The sequence below is a fragment of the Prionailurus viverrinus genome, chromosome D1 (genome assembly GCF_022837055.1).
Source record: "Prionailurus viverrinus isolate Anna chromosome D1, UM_Priviv_1.0, whole genome shotgun sequence".
NCBI lineage: Eukaryota > Metazoa > Chordata > Mammalia > Carnivora > Felidae > Prionailurus > Prionailurus viverrinus.
Genome location: NC_062570.1, coordinates 8,607,399 through 8,624,949, shown reverse-complemented (window position 1 = coordinate 8,624,949; position 17,551 = coordinate 8,607,399). Strand labels below are relative to the sequence as shown.

Sequence of the window (17,551 nt, the reverse complement as noted above, 5' to 3'; positions counted from 1 at the left end):
TTACGATAACTGGGCTAACATGATTTTTAACACTAAGGATAAAAGTAAGCTTGATCTACCCTACTTTGAAAAAAAAAAAATAAAAAAAAAATAAAAAAAAAAACTAACATTTTATTTTGTTAGGCAAAACAGTTTTTTCTTTTCAAATATTCTCACTGAACCTTTTTTTCCACAGTGACAGGCCTCTCTCTTCATGTTCCATATTTCAACTGGTTACTTCAGAATTTTCCAACGTCATCTTCCCTAAACAAGCAGTTAAATAATTTTTAGTTCCTGTCAATCAACAGACTAAATATGAAACAGTAAGAACAAGGGCAAAGGAGTTGTCACCAGGCCTATAAGCCACACAGATTTTCTTCACTACATAATCCAAATCTGAAGCAGCCTCATTTGTACCGATCAAATGGCAAACATTTGGTTTTTAAAACTTTCATCACTGAAATGCTTCCTTACCCATTCGTAATTAGTAAAAGACTGCCCTGACTTAATATGGCAGTTAACATTTTTTTCACAAATGATCTTGAAATCATTCAATAAAATATTAAAGGCTAGTCTTAAGATTTAAAAGCTGAAAAAATATTTTCATAGGCTGCAGTACTTGTTCATGTCATGTGCAAAACTTAAAGGAATTATTACAAGAAATCTTAGGACAAAGAACAGTAAAGGGTCTTTACTCTTGTTCAGGGCCTTCAAGATTATCAACATAATGTTGAAAAAGACAGCAAAGACTTCAATACCATCACATTTCTTATTACATGTAAGACAGAAAATACTTTTCTCCTTAATTCTAAATTGCTTACTAGACTTTTAAGGTTTGCATGTACTCAAATGCAAACATAGGTAAACCACCTTTAATCAACTATTAACCAATAAGGCTAATTTCCCCCAGTTCATGAAGAAGCAACGTAGACAAAATTTCACACATAAAATAGGTCAGCGTTTATACTCCCATCATTATCAAAAAACTACAAAAAATATGGCTTAACTTTTAAGCTTTATATCAGGAATCTGTTGTAATTGGCCTTTACACACTATATTCGTGAATACAAAAAGCACTGGGCAAAAACATCATGGTCTGAATACAGATTTCTACACTTACAAAGCTATAGCTTCCGTCCAGATACTATCCTGGACACAAATAATTTTCTTTGCCAAAGGCCTAATAGATTAAAAATCAAATAATATTATTTGTTGAAAAATAACCAAATTTTCATGCTAATTTTGTAGATGATGAAGTGTAACTATTTTAATTGTCAAAAAGAAACTTTCTATTAGCTGAAAGTAGGTTTATAATAGAACGGTTATTTACTAGAAATGTGTTGTATACACATGAATTCCCCGGTTGGTGAGATCTTTGAAAGTTCTCATTAGATGACTTGGATAATCCTTCACCTCAAATCCAGTAAAAAAGTTTTTGTTTTTGTTTTTGTTTTTATTCTAAAGAGCCTCACAGATCCGGAATATTAGACCACAAAGTTGTTAAATCAATTTATTTGTTTGTAATGTAAAGTTACACTGCCATAAAGTGGGTTCTGGTTGTTATCCAAATGGTAATACTATGAGAACAATGAAAATAAAATAATGAATATGTAATAAATACCTACTGCTGTAGTCTCTGTGTATTTAATTACCATTGTATTTCAGTGAGTGCTGTTGTCCGCATCCCTCTAGCTAACAAAGGAAGGATGTCCCTTTGAACAGATTGGTTAATGCTCTGGGGCAGCAGATGTCTACTAGAACTGCAGGAGACCAGCAACTGGTGGCCTGCCCATCTTCTGAAAACTTTCAATAGACTCCTGCATATGTTCACACAATAGGGCATGTGGTAGAAAGGAAAACCTCTTTTTAACCCTTTATGCTCTCTCTTTCCCTCCCAACTGATAGATGAAAGTCTTTGTCTCCTCCTCTTTTCCCCATTACACAACTCGTGAAAGCAATAGTTATGGGAACGACATCTTCAGCCTAATGTTTGAAACCACTGCAGGGAAAAAGAGATGGGAGAAATCAGGACTCTATGTTACTATCAAAAACCGCTGACAGAGCAGGTGAACACTTAGTCACTGTATTTACAGCAAGCTGTCTGAAACATCTACCTGTGCATCGGTCCATCTCCCCAAGCTAGATTTTTACGACAGTAGGAAAATCGATCATATCTTACTATCAGCTTAGAGCACCTAAGTCTGACAGTGACACTTTAAGGAACCTAAGAATGTGACAAGATAAAATCCTATTTCATTGTTTGTCAAAATATCAGAACATGTGATCATCACTTATCTTTAAGTACCAAATGATCACGTGCCGTGCGCAGCGCCTTGCAAACGTTCATGAGGCTGTAACGACTGATCGGACTCCAGAAGATAAACCTGTAAAAGATCTGCTGCACGTATTTTACGGAGAGAATGATCTTGTATTTTGGCACTCCGTAATAATTTGTAGGCTTTCGTTTGAGGCGTATCCTCTCTTCTACAAAGTTCAAGTCAATACTCTCGGTATTTAGCCAAGTTGAACTTGGGAGGCAGGCATTAAGTAGCGCAGATACTCACGGCGGCAGGAAAATACAAAGACGTTTCTGCAGCAGCTTCAGCGGGAACTCCTTGACACAGTGGTAGCCGCAGACGTGCAGGCAGCCAGGAAGAACAATGAATGGTTGGACAGATGCAATGGCAATGTCTTGGCTGAACCGATTACCGAGTGGAGGGACAGCCAATCACGGCGCGGGAGCTCACAATTAGTTGGGCAGATGCGGGCCAAGCTCGGCTCCCTGCGTCAGGTTCGCAGGTTCCTACGATAAGCGAGTTGATGTCATTCCCGGGGCCTGCCCCGGGCAGCGTGTGTATTAAGGAGGGGTGTGCGGGCAACAATAGGCCAGACAAAGGCCACTCGCCGGCAGCTGCTCTTTGGGAGCCGAGTCATTAGGCAGCAGGCTGCCAACAAGAAACACCTGGCTTGGGCGGCCTTCGGCTTTTCCTCCTTGCTTTTCATGCACCAAACAAAGAAACCAATTCTATTTTCAAGTAGTCAGAGTTGCATGTTTCCAAAAAGTTGAGGCTCCACTCCAGTCTATTAGCTTTGGGGTTTTGAGAAATAAAGAAAATGAAGTGTGTCAAAGCAGCGATTCCCTACTGCAGTAATCCCTTTCTTTAATAAATGAGTGACTAGTGAAATGAGACAGAAGGCTACAGTCAAACGATTTCCCTGGAAACACTGGGAAATCCAAAATATTTTTAGGTATTGGTTCGTTTGTTGCAAGGCAATAAAAAGACAAGAAAGGGAGGGGGAGCGATAAGAGCTTACAAACAGAATTTTAAAAAGTGAGTTCACTAGTCCTGTAGTGTGGGAAGACGAAACGAGTGTGGTCCGACTGTGTGCCAAATGTGTCATCCAAACTATACATTTAGACAAAACTGCTTACGTTCAGCCTAAAATCACCAGCACGGCTCACCTTACACATGTGCAACGCCACGTAAAACTCTTTTATTACGGATTCCACTCACCCATCTCATTAAATAAAAGCTTTCATTATGTTCTAATATACAACATTATTATACCTGTTAAAGGGATTTGTATTTCAGCTCAAATTCCAGCTCAGGAACAAGTTAACTTTATGAAGAAGAACTATGGGGGGAAGAATGACCAAAATGGACCTCCTCGGGGAGGAAGCTTGTTACCCCAGATTTATTTCCAACTTCCAGAATGCAGTACTTACAATGCTACCACTACATGCTTTTGAGGGCTGCAGTTTCATCCTGAGTGGCCTCAATTAAAGAAGTTCAACCAAAATTTACAACCCCTCAGGTATTGTGAAAATACTCTCCCCCCCCCCCCCCCCCCCCCCGCTAAAGGAAACCTACCTCCGACGCACCACCTACTTTTGTGAGCTCGCGCCCCCACCCGCCCACACAAGCACGCACCCACTTTTCACTCTCCTCCAGGTAAAGCAGGAGCTTCTACTAAAATTCGACTTTCTGAAACAGGCTGAATTATGCACAGCCTAGGATTTATCACTGTATCGTTATGAGAGCCAAGATGTAAAATTTGGCTAAAGCACCCCTAACGATAGAAACCAATAACAAATACTGGAGCTACTCTCCGTTAGGGTCATTTGTGAATACTTGGGGGGAAAGTGCCAGTCGGGACTCCTGGCCACGCCCTTACTGTGTCCACTCAAGTGTTAATGAGATTTTCTCTATTTACAACCCAAGAGGAAGGCCTACTCCATACAGTTACAAGTTTTCAGTTATCTCACTGAAGAAAACATTCCTTATGCCTACCAGAAGCCTAAAAAAGTCCTGTTATCAGAAATAAAATAAAAACACAGAGTATACTTTAGAGCACTGTCTATATTTTTTTCTCCAAAGAGTTTACTATTTTATTAAGGTATATCATTCCCAAATGTTAGAAAAGTTCAAAATCTGTGGAAATATTTTCTAACTAAATGTAATTATTAGGTCTAAAGCAGAAACCATTCTTTTTCCGCCAAGGGTTATTTACGGTAATGTTTCTGCAGTTAGGTGAGCCTATGGTCTAATGTTGTAAGCTCATTAAAGATAAAGCATCTCTAACATAGTTTACTGCAAGTTATAAGGTAAATTACAGAGAGTTTAGACTTTATGTCTTGGGTAAGCATATGAATGTCACAGAAGCGAAGAAAGTTAAAAAATGTTTTAAAAGTGACGTGGTGGTATTTCTCTTTAAAATTTCATGAGCCAAAGGGGTAAGAAACATAAATCAAGGCCACTAGGATGGTTAGCAAATGTACTTCTTTTGGTAAAATGGAGTTTGATTTAGCAAGATAAGAAATAAAAAATATAACACACACGAAAGCAAAGTAGTTACAACTAAACCCTAATAAAACCTAAGCTATGCACTCAGAGAGACAGGTCAATATTTATGAATTCATATTAAAACTTTTTTGTGTGTATAAAAAGGAAACTCTTTAGTATGAATAGAAAGTCCTCTCTTTATCCCCTGCTACTATAGTTACTACTTTATAGCTTTAATTCAGGAGGAGGAGGAGGAATCTTCTCACTAATTCCTGCCACTGTGAACACAAAGAATGAGAGAAAACTACCCAAGGGCTCAGCAGGGAGCCTGATCTCTAGCACTGGATTAAGCTTTTTTGCAAACAGCAAATAAAGGCAGTGATCTGAAAAAGCTAATCAGATCCTGCTGGGGTATTTAGACTATCTTGGTTGCTAGTATTGGATAATGTTAAGCACATTAAAACATCTGTAGGTGAAAAGCCCGTCTGGCTTTCTTAGTCATAGGCCCTGCCTGGTCCACTTGCCCGCCCCCCCCCTCCCCCCCCCCCCACCCCCCCCCCCCCCCCCCCCCCGCCATGCCCCACCCCAAAGCCAATACAAACAGCTGCACTGGGCTCTCTCCGGGGTGTCGCAAACCAGGGCTGCGCAGGCCTGCGGCTAAGACAGGAAAAAACAAGGCAGGTGTCATTTGTAATTTGGGGAGCACGCTGAAATCTGTCAATGCCAAGGGGGTGTCTAATGTTAGGACCTTGTTTGCTCAAGTCTGAATGTGAACACGTGGGCTCTGATGCTGATGTCTGGAAATCAATTCTCTTTATCTCTGGTGATACAAGCCCGCTTCCCAGTACCTTCCCTCTAATGTGGATTTGTTTCCCAAAGTACACGATCTTCCTTGATCCTAACAGTAACACCATGGAAGTGAAATTACCATGTCACATTTTCCCAACTGTCTCCCAAAGGTTCAAAGGTTAAAATTTCAGTCAAAACTCTTCTCTAATTTTTGAGAATTAAACTAACAAACAAAATAACCAACCTACAAAAACCTAATCTACACACACAGGGTAAGAGAATGAAGCAAAATCAATCAGGTACCAGCATGTGAACGAAAGTGCTCGTGGGCGAGTTTTATTTCTCTTTCATGACAGGGTGAGCTTCTCCAAGAGCCCTCAGCTCTTTGCAGTGTTCCTGTAGCCCTGGTTCTGCCACTGAGGCTGCTGTCAACATCCAAGGCAGCGGTGGCTTGAGGGCACATCAGCCTCTCTGTGATGAGAGGTCTTTTCCTGGCATCTCCTGCTCTGGCTTCAACTTCCCAACTACAGTGGCCTCCTTGGGTACAACACTCCATCTGGCTTCTGCCTCCTCACTGGAGGAGGACTGATCTGGTGGGGGAGTCTGGGAACAAGAATTTTGTAAGCAAAGCCTGGCCCCTTCCTCTGCCCTTTTCCCTTGGGCATCTGCCCACGGACAGAGTACACGGCTGCCTTGCTCCCCAGCACTGCCCAAGACTGGGTGGTTAAAGCTTTCTAGTCTGGACGTTCAAGGTTATCGAGCCCTCCAAGCTGGGCTCTGCCATGGTTCCACCAAAAAAAAGGCTATTTTCATGTCCATCTGTCTGGCTCCTTTGTCTATTTCTCACTTGGTTCAGAACTAAGGCAGGAAAAACACCCCCTCAAACAACATTCAACAAAAGCTTTTGCTATCAATAGCTATTAAGGGGAACAAAAAATGGTATGAAGACTTAGGTAAATTAACTCTGGTCAGACTACAGTTAAAACACATATAATGGGAAAGTTTTTTCAAAAAAGAAAAAATTCTGCGACACCTGGGTGGCTCAGTTGGTTAAGCATCTGACTCTTGATTTCGGCACAGGTCATGATCTCATGGTTTATGAGACTGAGCCCTGTACTGGGCTCCACACTGACAGTGTGGCGCCTACTTGGGATTCTCTCTCTGCCTCTCCCTCCCATATGCACAGGCATGCTTGCTCTCAGAATAAACTTAAAAAAAAAGTTCTACAGAAGAAAAAGTCCTGTAACAAGAGGGAAGATAAGGGGCACCTGAGCGGCTCAGTCAGTTAACCTTCCAACTTCGGCTCAGGTCGTGATCTTGCAGTTTGTGGGTCCGAGCCCCTTGTCAGGCTCTGTGCTGACAGCTAGGAGCCTGAAGCCTGCTTTGGATTCTGTGTCTCCTGCTCTCTGCCCCTCCCTCCCTCATGCTCTCTCTCTCTCTCTCTCTCTCTCAAAAATGAATGTTAAAATTTTTTTTAAAGAGGGAAGATAATGTCCCTCAATATCAAAATTCTAAGGGTCTGACAATCTTTCAGTGTTACATCACGAAGAGGGCTCAGAGACAAATAGCAAATACACAAAAAGCAGTTATTTCTTCCCAGTAGACTAAAAGCAAAAATTTTTCTGCATTTTAAGTGACAACATACTCCACAGTGTAAGGCTTCAATTATTTCCCAGTATTAACTTCTTATTCAGTATTCTTGAAAATTCATTAAGCAGTAAGTCTTTAAAAAGATGCTCTTCGGGATGCCTGGGTGCCTTACTCGGTTAGGTGTCCGACTTCGGCTCAGGTCATGATCTCACGGTTTGTGAGTTTGAGCCCTGTATAGGGCTCTGTACTGACAGCTGAGAGCCTGAAGCCTGCTTTGGATTCTGTGTCTCCCTCTCTCTCTGCCCCTCCCCCACTCGGAAGCTCTCTCGCTCTCTCTCAAAGATGAATAGAAAAAAAAACTTTAAGATGATCTTCAATTCTTATCAAACTTGTAAATAATCAAGGAACAAGGAATTTTAGAAAAGCTCAGTGAATACAAATGACATCCTGAATGCTCACGTCACAGGTTCCTAAAGCGGCTAATGTAAAAGGGAGTAAAGGGAGAGAAAATTCATAGGCATAAAAGGCCACAAATGATTTTAAAAGAGGTAGAAATCACCTGATATCATCCATATTAAAATACACAATTACATTAAATATAACTGAAACTCTCAAGAAAAGCTGACCCAAAGTGTGTAATTTTATATAAAATACAGGTAAGACATTCTCCGAATTAGGACAACCTGATGACACCTTACCTCTTACAGTAATGACGATATTTGCAACCTCATTATCAAAGCCTAGTCAGAACTGTTCTCTCCTGATGCTGTGGGGGCCCCTATCGTCCACTGACTCTGCCGTTACCCCCGCTCCACCCACTGTGTACTCGTTCGTGTACACCACGGTCGCTGCAGCCTGTGCATCCCAGTGGAGGACGGACATGGGTCTGGTTCTTTAGGTGTTAAATAATTCCACGCAGCAAACTAATTCAAACACTGCTTGGTCAAGAGCACTGTTGAAAAGTGAGACTGACAGAGTCAGGCTATAAAGAATAACTATCAGACAGAATTAAAAGAAAGCTCTGTCATGAGGTCTGATCTTACGAATGGCCCAGAAGAGTGTGTAAGAGTGAACGGAGTAGAAAGGAACTGGGGAGAGAAAAGCATGGGATGCAGAAAATGACACAAAAGTAACTACAAACCAACTATGGCCCAACCAAAGTTCTTTATTAAGAATTCCATCGAAATTCTCATTAATAGTCATGATAGAAATAGTTCCTGACATACCAACTCTTCTAAGATGGGAGCATGAAATGCTGGAGCTAGTGCCCTGTCAGGCCCTCACACCAGTGATTTCCAAGTACTGCACTGCTCACTTTGGCCAACTGTCCTGGTATTCAAGAAACTGAACAAGACGGAGAGGCTGGCCAACCGAACGGTTGTGTTAGACGCTGCCAAGCGAAATCGGCACAGGAGTTCATAACATTTTTCTCTACAGAGTTCTATTCCATAAGAGAGAGATGTAATCATTTAGATACTAAATTTAGATTTCTGAGCCTCCCTGACAAGACTCCTCCATACCAATCACCATATACTATAAGAAGTTAAATTTAGAATGTGAATCACCCTCAACAGCTGCCAACAGCGTCTGTCAACTCTAGCACGGCAGGGACTCCTGGGGTCTTGCTGATGGATCCCCCGTACCCCGCCAAGTGCTCCACATACAATAGGCACTCAAGACATATGCAGTAAAGAACTGACAGCATTTCAATACCTGGGTCAAAATCCCTTTTCCAGATTGATTTGATCTTCCCGTCACATAACCTATATTCTTCCCAAACACGAGTTTAAGTGCTTTAAATAAAGCAATGATTCTTTCAATTTGGTTGCACACTAGAACCATCTGGGGAGTTTTAAAAGATATGGATGCCAGAATCTCATGCCTAGAGAGGTTTAGTTGTTTATTTATTTTGAACTGGCGATAGCCCAGGTGTGTCTAATGGGTACCCAAGTTTAAAATGGCTAGTGACTTACAGGTTTTTTCTTCTAAAACACCTTTTCTTCACAGCTTCACGTGTTAAAATCCTACCCATTACTACTGAAGATTCAGCTAAGCCCCAAATCTGCAGAAACCTTTCCTGGAACACAGTTAAATTTATCTTTGGAGGACTTGAGTTTTGCACAGGGCCTGGCCTATGGCCAGGACTTGATAAATGTTTGAGCGGTAGATCATTCCAGGAGCAGAGCACAGAGAAACACAATACATATTTATTGAAAGACTGATGTACAGGTGGTCCTCGTTACTGGCAGATTCTGTGTTTGCAAATGTGCCTCCTGGTAAAGAAATATTTGTTCCCTCCAAATTCATACTCGTTCAAAGCCGTTTGGCGGGCCTGTGTGAGGAGAGGTGGAAAATCGGAGTTGCCTGAGGCACATTCCAGCTGAGGCTGAACTTAGTGAGGCTGTGCCTCTTCCTTCAAGCTCTCCTACTGTCAACATGGCTGCTGAAAAGTACTATTTACTGCTGGGTCTTCTGCATCTTGTGCTTTTTGTTGGATTTGCAGTTTAAATGGCTCTCCAGCCTGGCTCTCAAGCGCTGTCCAGTGTCCTGAAGGGCAGGAAGGCCTTGCATATAAAGCACGCGTCCCAGGTAGGCCCGACCTCCAGCGCTGCTGGCAGTGGGGTTGGTGTGGGTGAACGAACCAACACTATATATGAAATAACAAGTCTTTACGGGGCGCCTGGGTGGCTCAGTTGGTTGAGCATCTGACTTCACCTCAGGTCATGATCTCGTGCTCTGGGACTATGAGCCCCACGTCAGGCTCTGTGCTGACAGCTCAGAGCCTGGATGGAGCTGCTTCTGATTCTGGGTCTCCCTCTCTCTCTGCCCCTCTCTCACTCATACTGTGTCTCTCAAAAGTGAATGTTAAAACATTTTTTTAAAAAGTCTTTAAACAGCAACACACTGGCAACAGGTTTATGTGTTGATTGGTCCATGGAAGTGTTTTGACTGGAGGCTCACAGGAACTTACTCCTCTATTTCCTCTAGGAACAATGGTTCAGGACTTGCAGCAACTTTACAAAAGTACAATGAAAAACAAGAGCTGAGTGTAACTTCTCCCTCTCCTCAGAACCTTTAGGACTGGTATTTTTAATGCCAGTTTCACTCAGTAATTGAGCACCTCTGAGGTGCAGGTGCTGGGGAGATGGTAGGAATGAAGGAAGCTCCTTTCTCTCCCCAGGCTTACTGTGTAGCCTGGCTGGGGGACAGGGAGAGAATATATACAATACATAAATGTCAGGCGATGGAAAAGGCTATAAAGAAACTTTCAGTCAGGGAAGACTTCTCTGCTAAGGTGATATTTGCACAGACAGCAAAGAAAATGTGCACAGGAAGAGGGAAGATTTAGTACAAAAGCCTGACAGGAGTGTGTGTTTATGGAACAGCAACATGGCCAGCAGGACGGGTGGCAAGTGAGCAGGGGGAGGACTGAGAAGATGAGGACGGAAAGGGACCCACATAAGAAGCCAGGTCAAGTGGAGCTCTAAAAGGCAGTGCCTCACAGACTTTACACAGCATTTGCACCATGAACATCTTCAAGATTGTGACTGAGGAAGTCTGGGCTGGGGTCTGAGATACTGCATCCTAACAAGCTCACAGCTGAGGCTCTGGCTGTTGGCCCACTGACCCTACGGTGAGAAGCAAGACTGGAGGTCACACTAAGGCCTTGGCTTTTAATCTGAGATGGGAGTGATAGGACCCTATTTTATACTAATGTCCTGTAAACTTGGGCTTACTTACTATCAGTTCTGTTCCACTGATTTTTTTCTTTTTCTGTGCCTATACCATATATTAAGACTGTAGACTGATAGTATATTGGGGACCCTGAATGTGCAAGTCTTCTATCATTACATTTTTAAGCAGGCTTCACGCCCAGCACAGAGCCCAATGTGGGGCTTGAACTCACGACCCTGAGATCAAGACCTGAGCTGAGATCAAGAGTCAGGCGCTTAAGCAACTGAGTCACCCAGGTGCCCCAATTACGTTTTTTTCTCATTTTCTTATTCTCTTCTTGGCTACTTTTACATGTACATGCAGATGCTTTAGAACTGTTTTGACAGATTTTAATCAAAAAGCTGTTGGTAATTGGAGGGAGACTGTGCCACAGTAGGACTTGCTTAAAAAGTACTGCTGATTTGTTGAACTGTTGAATCAAGAATGATCTGGTATACACACATATCACTCAGCCATCAAAAGAAATGCGATCTTGCCATTTGCAACAACATGGATGGACCTAGAGAGATTAAGTGAAATAATTCAGAAAAAGAAATATACCATAGAATTTCACTTATATATGAAATCTAAAAAACAAAACAAATGAACAAAACAGAAATAAACGCAGAGATACAGGAAACAAACTGGTGGTTACGAGGGGCAGGGGCGGTGGGGGGGGGGGGGAGCAGGGGAGGGGCAAAAAAAAAGGGATTAAGCGGTACAAACTTCCAATTACAAAATAAATGAGCCACGGGGATGTAATCCACAGCCTGGGGAGTGGAGTCAAGAATACTGTAATAACTTTGTATGGCGACAGTTGGTAATGACACTTTTCATGGGAATCATCTGGTAATGTATGAACATATACTGACTATGATGTACACCTAATATTCATATGATATTGACTGTAAATTATACCTCAGCAAAAAAAAAATTGATTTCTTCACAAAAGACAAACTTCTTACTAAGCTTGTCTTAAAATGTTTTGCTTTTGTTCTTGCTGCTGTGAATGAAGGTTTTTTTCTTCTGTCCTTATATTTACTGACTAGTTATTGTTGGTGTCTAAAATATTATTTTATTCACATAAAACTTCAGTAAACTAGGTACCTCTGTGAACTCCGCATGTTTCCATCAGTGTCTCCCTGAGGCTCTGGGGATTTCCAGATACATACAATAACGTAAAATCATCACATGGCCTCTCTTACCAATGTTTAGATCTCTTACTCCATCCTTTTGTCCAATTACACTGTATTATTAGATAACAATGGCTATTTTGTGTTTTTCCCAATACTGATGGGAATGCCTCTGGGAGTTTATTATTAAGCATATATGGACTGCCGGCTAGGCGGTGTTCACACATACAGATATACAACACATACATCCCTCACCTTGAGCTTATTTACCACACCAGGCCCCATTTTTCTCAATAGAAAAAAAAAAAGATGTGATATGGTTGCTCTGAAATTTAAATGAGCTAATATAGAACACTTGGAATGGTGTCAGGCACATAGTAAGCATTCAGCAAGTGTGAGCTATATGCAATTCTTTGTTTATATACAACTATACATATACACACCACACTACATAGAGCCTTTGAAAAATCACTTATAGAAATACATTTTCCTCCTACATGAAAGATACGGAGAAAAAAATCAGGAATGTGGATTGCATTAATATGTTAAAGTGATCATACTGTTTTCTTTGGCTTACTAACATTATGAATTATATTAATAGATTGTCTAATATAGAAACACAATTACATTTTGTGGATTATATATGCTTACATTTCCCCAAGAATTTGTGAATCAAATATAAGATTGTGTTGTCACTTTCCTTAACGTATTTGCTTTGCCATATTTGGGCACAATTTTGCTGTTAGCAAAGGGATACGGTCAGTGTACCAGAGAGTGCCTGACTAGACTGGGTGGGCCATGCTTTCCGAAAGAGGAACCACTATTTCTACAGGTCTGGTTTAGTGCTATTCTGAACCACGTCCCTGAACCTTGACTATAAATTCCAGGGCAGAGTTTGTTCCACCATAGGGACCAAAGAAAAAGAGGCTGACCTCCTAATTTAGGAATATAAAAACCAACACCATACCATGCCCTCTTCCAACAACTGAGTAACCTGGACAAGTTATTTAATTGCTCTCAGTTTCACTAACCAGAAAATGGGGACAATACCACCAACAGCACAGGGTTGTTATACAGATTAAATGAGTTAATACACTTAGTTTAGTTTAGTTCCAAACATTTAGTTTGGAAAAGCCAAACATACCCAAGCTTTTCGTAAGAAAAGCTGAAGATTGAAGGGTCATGATATCTCGGCCAGTGAAAATAATTACAAGATGCTGAGGGAAAGCCAAAAGGGAACATGATGATAAAGGTGGTTGGGAGCCAGTGATTCAGAAGAAAAACACTGGCATGAAGGTGGGCAGGAGTAAACGGATGAGGGAGAAAATGGAAGCATAATTAGAAGAAAGTAATGAGAGGCACCTGAAAGGAAACAAGGATTTTTTTTTTTTCTTGTAGAAAATAAGAAAACATTTCCTTCAGTTTAACAATTTAGATGGTGGGCTGTGAAATAAATGGCTCTAGACAAGGTGATCCCCTCCCACCTCTCTCATAATTTCATTAACATTTTAATTTCCTAAAAGTTCCACAGAACTTTCCTAAAGTAATAAATTGCTTCACTTTTCAGAGTTAGCTTTCTCCTAAGACCTCGAAGTTATTAACTATTGAACAATTAAAGCTGTGATAATTTTTCCCTTAAATAATTGCTATTGAACAAAATCTTTTATGAAAAGAAAGAATTCCTATGACTGAGGGATTTTATCGATAGTAACATCATTAATTATGGAGCACCTCGGTTCTGAGGGCATTTTTATGGAAGTTAGGTAGCTGATCACATTTCATTTATACATTTAAGAAGTAATGCTCTGATGAAAGGCGGGGAACTAGCATCGTCTGTGAGCACCCAACCACACTGCATGAGAGCTTAAGTCTGGGTTCCAGGAGTCCACGTGCTCACTCAGCAAGTGTGTATTTAAAACCCACTGTGACAAAGGGATAATGCTGAGTGAAGATGAGAGACGATATAAACACGGATACAAGTGCTCCCTAAGGGATATAAAGGTGTACTAGGGAGACCCGATAAATGACCATCTGTGTAGTAGAGGGTATGTCAAAATTAATGCTATTAACACATAAGGGTACAAGAGACAAGGACATTGGCTATGATTTGAGAAGGTTCTGAGAGGTGAGTACAGACAGATGGTGATGTCAGTCCCACCCAGACTATGGTGTATGTGTCTGTGGCTGGGGGGAAGGTGGTGAGCGAGGTAAGGTGGGAGGAAAAGGGATTTTTGCCCAGAGAACAGGATCGAAGGCCCAGAGATGTGACAGATAATAAAATATGCAGAACACCGTGTGATTCATACTGCTGTTTGATTAATTCTACTGCCGTAGAAGAGGCTAGAAAGAGGCCATACTAGAGTTTCAACTTTGGTACTGGGAAACTATTGAAGGTTTTTTTTTTTTTAAACAGTGATGATGGTAGGGAATACAGGCAGTAATGTCTATGACATGGGCGACAGCAACATTTTCCTACATGTATCTCCTCAGTCAAGGGAAATAAAAGTAAAAGTAAACTATAGGGACAAGATTAAAATAAAAAGCTTCTGCACAGTGAAGGAAGCAAAACTAAAAGACAACCTACTGAATGGGAGAAGGTATTTGCAAATGACATATCTGATAAAGGGTTAGTATCCAAAATATGTGAAGAACTTACACAACTCAATACCCAGAAACCAAATAATCCAATTTAAAAAGTGGGCAGAAGACCTGAATAGGTATTTCTCCAAATCAAATAAGACATCCAGATGGCCAACGGACATATGAAAAGATGCTCAACATCACTCATCGACAGGGAAATACAAATCAAAACCACAGTGAGATACGACCTCACACCTGTCAGAATGGCTAAAATGAAAAACATACGAAACAGCAAATGTTGACGATGATGTGGAGAAAAAGGAACCCTCATGTACTGATGGTGGGAATGTAAGCTGGTACAGCCACCATGGAAAACAAATGGAGGTTCCCCAAAAAGTTAAAGCAGAGCTACCCTATGACCCACTAATTTCATTAGTGGGTATTTCCCCACCCCCTCAAAAATGGAAAGAGCCCAAGTGTCCACTTACTGATGAATAAATATGTCTACCCCCCCCTCACACACACACACACACACTGGAGTATCAGTCATGAAAAAGAATATCTAGCCATTTGCAACAACATGGATGGAGCTGGAGAGTAAAATACTAAACAAAATAAGTTAGTCAGAGAAAGACCAGTACCATGTGACGTCACTCATATGTGGAATTTAAGAAACAAAACAAATGGGGGTGTCTGGGTGGTTCAGTTGCCCGAGTGTCTGACTTCAGCTCAGGTCATGATCTCATAGCCAATGGGTTTGAGCCCCGCACTGGGCTCTGTGCTGACAGCTCAGAGCCTGGAGCCTGCTTCAGATTCTGTGTCTCCCTCTCTCTCTGCCCCTCCCCTGCTCATTCTCTCTGTCAAAAAATAAACATTAAAAATTTTTTTAAATTAAAAAAAAACAAAACAAATGAACAAAGGAAAAATAAGAGACAAACCAAGCAAAAGACTCTTAACTACAGATAACAAACTGATGATTACCAGATTGGAGGTAGATGGGGGTGTATGTGGGGGGGGGGGGATATGTGAAGGGGATTAAGGAGGCACTTGTGACAAGCACTGGGTGATGTATGGAAGTGTTGAATCATCACTATATTCTACACCTGAAATGAATACTACATGGCATGTTAACTATATGGAAATTAAAAAATTTTTAAAGGGACTGGTCTATTTCTTCCCACGATTTAGAAAGGTAATGGGGAGCCCCTGAAGGTTTCTGACAACGGGAATGATGTGTTTCTAACTACATTTTAGGATCACTCCAGCTGCATTGGTTTTGAGGGGGGTAAAAGAAACTCAAAGACGACGTGTCAGGGAGGTATTATAATGGGCCAAGCAAATGGTGACAGGTATCTAAAGCTACACAGGAAAAAAGAAAAGAAACAAACAGGATATATTATCTCAATTAGAGCCATTGGGTCTAGACCAAGAAGAAGTAAAATATTAAAAAACTGAGGGCAGCGAATGACACACATCCCCTGCAAAAAGGCTGAGGACACTGGGTTAAGGCGGTTAGCGGCCTCACAGGGAGCTACTCCAGGGCGACGGAGAGAGGGGTGGATGGCAGGTGCTTTTTCCGAGCGTGCCAGACCTCCCCTTCGCGGGCTAATGAAGTCTACAGATCGCTTTTCAAAGAAGTGCTGGTAAATACGTAAAATAAAAACATACATCCCAAAGAACAAGATGCAGCAGCAGACCTGACACGGACCGAGATTTTGCAGCTAACAGTGAAAAAGGCATTTCAGAGAATCTACCTCAACTGAAACAGAGAGGGACACGTTTGCAATTTCTACGGGTGACAAAGTCAGGTAGGCTGTTTTTGATACCGGGTTTACTGCTTACATTCACCATCGGGGGAAACGCTGAATATCAGGAATATAGCAGATCCAGGAACACAAAGACGTAAACTTCCTCCCGCCCAACATGACAAAAGGCGCGTGTTCTGCCCATGGGTCCCCCGGGGAACCGCAGGCCACAGGTTACAACTCCCAGCCACAGAGTGTGTGAAGAGGAAAGGACAGCACATGTATCCTTTTGAGAAGTTTGGCGGCAGGCAAGGAATCAGACGCAGAAAGAGACTGTGGGGGGCATGTTGGAGAAGGATGAGGTTTCTCCTCTTTAAGAAGCGCAAGGCAGGAGAATGAAGTCAGTGGGGCAGAGAGAGAAAGGGTGCGCACATCTGTGTATGAGTGAATGAGAACAACTACAAGCCTGTTAATGTTACCCCAACTCTCGGGCTGTCCCTGCTTCTGTGCGACCAAGGGGGCCAGGACTGCCAGGGGGCGAGAGAAAAAGCCTCTCCCGGCAAGAAACTCAGGAGCAGGGGCTTGTTTTTTGTTGCTCTCCTGCCTCCTTTTCTAACACATCTTCCACCTTCTTGAGCAGCCCTCACCATACCTGGGGCTTAATGCTGCGCCTACAGACTCCCTATGTTGCTGCTTCAGTCCCTCCCCCACCCAAACCCCAAACTCGCAAAGACAGACCACTGGGGGCGCTGGGAGGCTTGTGTAATTCAAGAAGTCATCACACATCGACGTGAGAAGGATTCTGGAGGACGGGGTGAAAGGACAGCTCATTAGAGCAAATGACTACTTAGATGGGGAAGCTGATGAAAGCCGGTGAAACGTGACAGCATGAGCACACTGTGGGTCCTCGGCCCCCCTACCCTGCCCCCGCACCTCACCTCCTCCCTGCTCATGTGTGCACGCATTTGCACAGAGAACGGAGGGTGCAGGGAGGGCAGGGTCAGCTTATCCCGTTCCTCACTCTTCCAAGAGACTCCTAACCCATTTGGATTGGTAAACAAAAAGCTACATTACTGGGAAGCAAAGATTTGGCAAGTGTACAAATTAATCAGTCTTGTGAACTAGTATTTCTAAAATAAGTAACTCATCTTTTTATCTCATCTTCCAGTTTGGATTATTTCTGTAGAGATAATACACACAAAATCGAGTCCGAGGCTAGCACACGGTGACAAGAAAA

The 17,551-nt window shown here is 42.0% G+C and overlaps 1 protein-coding gene across 8 annotated transcripts in view; it reads right to left on the bottom strand.

Annotated features, from left to right (window-relative positions):
• ZC3H12C (zinc finger CCCH-type containing 12C) overlaps positions 1 to 17,551 on the bottom strand; it is an 87,580-nt gene that overhangs the window by 53,168 nt on the left and 16,861 nt on the right. The window contains exons 1-2 of one of the 8 annotated variants that reach the window (XM_047878727.1): positions 2,285 to 3,753; positions 109 to 243 (exon numbers count right to left, since the gene is read on the bottom strand). The exons of 6 other annotated variants lie outside the window; for them this stretch is intronic. The gene's annotated coding sequence lies outside the window, so the exon portion shown is untranslated. Of the gene's footprint in view, positions 1 to 108; positions 244 to 2,284; positions 3,754 to 17,551 lie in introns of those variants that run through there. One more of the 8 variants, XM_047878728.1, reaches the window with a different exon arrangement.